The sequence below is a fragment of the Nansenia antarctica genome (genome assembly GCF_963989245.1).
Source record: "Nansenia antarctica genome assembly, chromosome: 11".
Lineage (NCBI taxonomy): Eukaryota > Metazoa > Chordata > Actinopteri > Argentiniformes > Microstomatidae > Nansenia > Nansenia antarctica.
The window spans coordinates 30,083,206-30,089,827 of record NC_137681.1 but is presented as its reverse complement, the minus strand read 5'-3'; positions in this window follow the sequence as shown (position 1 = coordinate 30,089,827).

Here is a 6,622-nt window from a genome sequence, read left to right as displayed (position 1 = left end):
TCTCTCTCTCTACATCTCTTTCTCTCTCTACATCTCTCTGTCTCTCTCTACATCTCTTTCTCTCTCTACATCTCTCTCTCTACATCTCTTTCTCTCTCTACATCTCTCTGTCTCTCTCTACATCTCTTTCTCTCTCTACATCTCTCTCTCTCTCTACATCTCTTTCTCTCTCTACATCTCTTTCTCTCTCTACATCTCTCTCTCTCTACATCTCTTTCTCTCTCTACATCTCTCTGTCTCTCTCTACATCTCTTTCTCTCTCTACATCTCTCTCTCTACATCTCTTTCTCTCTCTACATCTCTTTCTCTCTCTCTCTACATCTCTTTCTCTCTCTCTACATCTCTCTCTCTCTACATGTCTCTGTCTCTCATCCTGTGTGTTAGTGGTTGTGTTAGTGGTTGTGTTAGTGGTTGTGTTAGCGGTTGTGTTAGCGGTTGTGTTAGCGGTTGTGTTAGCGGTTGTGTTAGTGGTTGTGTTAGTGGTTGTGTTAGTGGTTGTGTTAGCGGTTGTGTTAGCGGTTGTGTTAGCGGTTGTGTTAGCGGTTGTGTTAGTGGTTGTGTTAGTGGTTGTGTTAGTGGTTGTGTTAGCGGTTGTGTTAGTGGTTGTGTTAGTGGTTGTGTTAGCGGTTGTGTTAGCGGTTGTGTTAGCGGTTGTGTTAGCGGTTGTGTTAGTGGTTGTGTTAGTGGTTGTGTTAGTGGTTGTGTTAGCGGTTGTGTTAGCGGTTGTGTTAGTGGTTGTGTTAGTGGTTGTGTTAGTGGTTGTGTTAGTGGTTGTGTTAGCGGTTGTGTTAGCCTCTGGGCAAAGACATATTACTGAACGGGCCTACCGGGCCCAGGCCCAGGGGCCCCAGAGATCAGGGGGCCCTTTGCATTTCTTGTCGCAGGGATGCCGGTAGAAAATGTCCTACTGTAACTGGGACAAATGAGATTCCTTATATGAACGTAAAAAAAATATTTTGAATATACTTTTGAATATACTATTTTGAACAATTTTATAGGGGCCCACGTCTTGCAAAAAAAAGAGAAGCTTGTGTGGGCTACATAGTTTCTATAGCCTACTCAGATTCTAATGCGAATACAGGCTACATTCCCATTGGATTAATGAGTAGGCTATAGAAACTAGACACTAGAGGGCGCTGTCACTTTGTGTACTGGGGGACAGGTCACGAGGTCAATGTCACGTGGTCACGAGGTCAATGTCATTAACAAAGAACTTGAGACTGACAACGCACAGGTAAAATGGAGCACCGTCACACATTAAGTGGAGCAGCTAAACGAAAGATAAAAAAAGCAAAAGAAGCAAAACAATCTGATATTTTACATCATGTTCCTCGAATTTCAAATTTTTTCAAGAATATTACAACAAATGAAGAGAACAACATTAGGGTTGCGGGGGAGGCTGACGAGCCCACCGTGGGAGATGAGCAACAGCCAGAGCCAGTCAGCAGCACTGCTAGTGCTAGTGCGAATGCTGCACCACCAGGGCAACTGTTGGTGCTGGCGAGTGAGGAAGAGGAGCAGGCCGGTGCTCAAGAGGCCAAACGGCAACGCGTGTCGCCTCCGCCGCCTGCTAACACGGAGGATCAGTTACAGACTACTCAAAGAGAGGAGAGCGAGGCTTGGTTTGAAACCGTAACTGACCCAGCTTTGTGGGAGATCACTCAAAGTAAGCGGGCCAAGGCGGTTCTAATTGACAGAGGAGTTAAAGTGTTCCAGAATCGGCGTGCACATTATCTAGCGTCTGTAAGGGATAGTGGGATTGGTGGCAAATCCAGAGTTTTAACAAATGAACAGCTGAAATGCATTTTGCCCAATGGCCAAGTGGTTGATAGAGAGTGGATTACGTATTCCCCATCCACAGGAAATATTTATTGTTTTGCATGCAAGCTGTTGTCCACTAAGTCACATGCATTCGTTACTGGCTATTGTGACTGGAAACACCCAGAGCGAATCGGCGAGCACGAGAGAAGTGAAGAACATCATGCCTGCATGCTTGCCCTGCATCAGAGAATCACATGTGCCACCGTGGACGCCGACCTTATGAAGCAAATCGATGGAGAGAGGCAATATTGGAGAGAGGTGCTTAGGAGAGTTGTCTCCGTCATCAAGTTCTTAGGGGAGAGGGGTCACGCATTTAGGGGGCATGATGAATTGCTAGATTCCCCACACAATGGAAACTACTTGGGCATCTTAGAATTGTTGTCACAATATGACCCGTTCTTGGCTGAGCATATAAGAAAGTTTGGACAAAAGGGAAGGGGCAGTGTTTCATATTTATCCTCAACAATTTGCGAACAATTTATAGAACTAATGGGAGAGAAAACTAAACAAGCCATTACAAAGGAATTACATGATGCTAAGTATTTCTCTGTAATAGTCGACTCGACGCCCGATTTATCCCATGTAGATCAGCTTACCTTTATATTCAGATTTGTGAGCAAAACAGGCCATGTAGTGGAACGCTTTCTAGGATTTGAACCCATCACCAGTCACACAGGGGAAAGCTTAGCACACTGTGTTGTCTCAATGGTGCACGATCTTGGACTTGATATAGAAAACTGCCGTGGACAGTCGTATGATAATGCCAGTAATATGTCTGGAAAATACAATGGATTGCAGGCACATCTAAAGAAGAGGAATCCACTTATTCACTATGTCCCCTGTGCTGCCCATTCTTTGAATCTGGTCGGTGTCAACAGTATTGATGCCTGTAGCGATCTAGTTGGCAAATATTTTGACTTGTTGCAGTCTCTATATGCGTTCACCTCCGCCTCCACACATCGCTGGGCCACAGTATTTGGGGATTCAAATATGCCCATAAGTTTAACACTTAAATCTCTCTCCTCTACACGCTGGAGTTGCCGTGCTGACTCAACGAAAGCACTGTGGCAAAATTATGAAAAGATACAAGAGAAGCTTCGGACTTTGTCTACGGATCAGATGGAAAATAGGGCCACGCGCTCTGAAGCAGCTGGGCTCTGTGCGCAATTGGATAGGTTGGAAATGGCGTTCTTGGCCAAGTTTTGGGATACCATATTATCAAGATTTCAAGCAACCAGCGCTATTTTGCAGCAAAGAAATATAGCCCTTTTAACCGCAGTTAGGGCACTTGAATCGTTGCGTGATTTTGTGGCTGCACAAAGAGACCTTTTTGACAGTTTTGAAAGCGCAGCTCTGAGTATACCGGGTGTCAGCCAGACTTACAGACATGATAGCCATCGCAGAAAGAGACGCAAGACTTTTGCTGACGAGAATGGAGAGCAGGATATTGAGCTTGATGGAAGACGCAAGTTTCAGATAGAGACCTTCAATGTTGCCATCGACACGCTTATTCAGAGCCTCGGACACCGTCTGGAGGCCTACGGACACCTGTGCAGTTTGTTCAATGTGCTTTTCTATGTCAAATCCAATGAGTCCAATGCCTCACTCATTGAGAAGGCAAAAGTTCTGGCATCTGCATACCCATCTGACCTAGATGTCAGTTTAGCCGATGAACTAATTCAGCTCAGATCTTTTATTAAGGCTGAAGAGGATAAAAGCCCACAAGGACTACTCCGCGTAATTATCGATCGTGGCCTGCAATCTATGTTTCCAAATGTTTATGTTGCGCTGCAGCTATTTTTTACTCTGCCTGTAACCAATTGCGAAGGGGAGCGGTCATTCTCTGTGCTGTCCAGGATTAAAAACGAACTGCGGACTAAAATGACGCAACACCGTCTCAAGGCTCTTTCTCTCATGGCAATTGAGAGCGAACTGACCAAATCACTGGACTTTGATGATATCGTGGATGATTTTGCACGAAGCAGAGCCAGGAAAAAATGCATTGCATAAGGTAAGACTATTTTAGGATTAATTTAGTCTTATAAAGCCATCCTGTGGTTGCTATATATGACACCATAGTGTTGCCAATTGTTTTTGTTTGAAAGCGGTGTATTTTGTTACTGTACATGTACTGTTGTTGGCTTCAATTGAGTGTGGCATGCCTGTGTTGTAAATCCTGTGTCGTTGAAATACAGGTGAATTTTTTCTAGTTATTGTGCTGTTGGCTTTGAGTGTTCCTCCGCTGTAAAACCTGTTGAGATGCAGGTGAACGTAGGCTGTCTTATATGCTGTTGGCATTGTGTTTACTTGCGCTCAAAAAAAAAAAAAAAAAAAAAAAAAAATGTGTGTTTGCGCTGGGGAGGGGGGGGGGGGGCCTTTCTACACGTCCAGGCCCAGGGGCCCATTTTTTCATGATCCGCCTATGCCTCTGGGGCTGCCTCCGTCCTTCCCTTGTACGCTGCAGGCAGCACCAGCGTCATCAGAGGGTTGTAGTGCTGTTAGACGGTCCCCCTCGTTCTGGTTACCACAGCGTTACCCCCGCGACGAGCAATGTAGAAGACGGGTTGTCATGGCAACCGTAAATTAGCATCCTCGGATCCCCGCTCTCCCTCATCAACTGCTCTCTTTCTCTCTCGCTCTACTCTCTCTCTCTATCTACTCTCTCTCTCTACTCTCTCTCTCTATCTCGTTCTCCTTTACTCTCTCTCTCTCTCTCTACTCTCTCTGTAGTGGTGGAACTGATTTCTCTTTCCCTCTTTCTTTCTCTCTCTCTCTCTCTTTCTCTCTTCATCTCCATCTCTCTCTCTTTCTCCATCTTTTTCTCTCTATTCCCCCCCTCTCTCTCTTTGATCCCTTTGAACTCTCTCCCTTTCATTTCCCTGTGCTCACCTTTATCTCTCTCCCACTCCACTCCTCCTCCCCTGACTTATCTCTCTCTCCCTCTCCCTCCCTCTCTCTCTCCCTCCCTCTCCCTCCCTCCCTCCCTCTCTCTCTCTCTCTCTCTCTCTCTCTCCCTCTCTCCCTCTCTCCCTCCCTCTCCCCCTCCCTCCCCCCTCTCTCTCTCTCTCCCTCCCTCTCTCTCTCTCTCTCCCTCTCTCCCTCCCTCCCTCTCTCTCTCTCCCTCCCTCCCTCCCTCTCCCTCTCTCCCTCTCTCTCTCTCTCTCGCTCTCTCCCTCCCTCTCCCTCTCTCTCTCTCTCCCTCCCATCCTGCCTCTCCCTCCCTCTCTCTCCCTCTCTCCCTCCCTCTCCCTCCCTCTCTCTCTCTCTCCCTCCCTCTCTCCCTCTCTCCCTCCCTCTCCCTCTCTCTCTCTTTCTCTCCCTCCCTCCCTCCCTCTCTCTCTCCCTCTCTCCCTCCCTCCCTCCCTCTCTCTCTCTCTTTCTTTCTCCCTCTCTCTCCCTCTCTCTCTCTCCCTCTCTCCCTCTCTCCCTCCCTCTCCCTCTCTCTCTCTCCCTCTCTCTCTCTCTCCCTCTCTCCCTCCCTCCCTCCCTCCCTCCCTCTCTCTCTCTCTCTTTCTTTCTCCCTCTCTCTCTCTCTCTCTCCCTCTCTCTCTCTCTCCCTCTCTCCCTAAGACCTCTGTGTCCTCGGCTACCGACGGCGTTCGCGCAAACACGACGCAACACCCACATGTGTGCGGCATGTGTATGGATTCACCTCCGCAAACACACTGCTGTCTCCCTCTCCTCTCCAGGCCTCCCTGGCTCGCCCTCCTGAACCAGCCTCCCTCAATGTCAATGGCTTTAATCACATACCACAAACATGCTTTAATCACATACCACAAACATGCTCAGACAAGCTCATCTGATTCTCTAAGCCTGCCCACACACACACACACTGTTCTGCTCTCTCTGACTCTCTCCCTGGGTCATGGAGCTAGTAGTAGTAGTAGTGGTTTTGGAGAAACAATGGGCAGTGTGGGAGTCTCCAGCGGGACGATCATCTATTAATAGGAGCTGAGAGAGTAAAGATCCATTAGTGGGCAGATGGACGGTCGACTGACTGTCTTTGATCGTTGGTTTGATGTTGTTGATGATGAAAGCCAAGGGGTTGGTGTGTGTGGGGTTGGTGTGTGGTGTTGGTGTGTGTGGTGTTGGTGTGTGTGGGGTTGGTGTGTGGGGTTGGTGTGTTGGTGTGTGGTGTGTGGTGTGTGGGGTTGGTGTGTGGTGTGTGAGGTTGGTGTGTGGTGTGTTGGTGTGTGGTGTGTGAGGTTGGTGTGTGGGGTTGGTGTGTGTGGTTGGTGTGTGTGGTTGGTGTGTTGGTGTGTGGGTTTGTGTGTGGTTGGTGTGTTGGTGTGTGTGGTTGGTGTGTTGGTGTGTTGGTGTGTGGTGTGTGGTGTGTGGTGTGTGGGGTTGGTGTGTGGTTGTGTGGGGGTTGGTGTGTGGTTGTGTTGGTGTGTGGTGTGTGAGGTTGGTGTGTGTGGTGTGTGTGGTTGGTGTGTGGTGTGTGTGTGGTGTGTTGGTGTGTTGGTGTGTGGTGTGTGAGGTTGGTGTGTTGGTGTGTGGTGTGTTTGGTGTGTGGTGTGTGGTGTGTGGGGTTGGTGTGTGGTGTGTTGGTGTGTGGTGTGTTGGTGTGTTGGTGTGTTGGTGTGTGGTGTGTGGGGTTGGTGTGTGGGGTTGGTGTGTGTGGTGTGTTGGTGTGTGGTGTGGTTGGTGTGTGTGGTGTGTGAGGTGTGTGGTGTGTGGTGGTGTGTGTGGTGTGTGGTGTGTGGTGTGTTGGTGTGTGGTGTGTGGGGTTGGTGTGTGGGGTTGGTGTGTGGGGTTGGTGTGTGGTGTGTGGTGTGGTGGGGTTGGTGTGGGGTTGGTT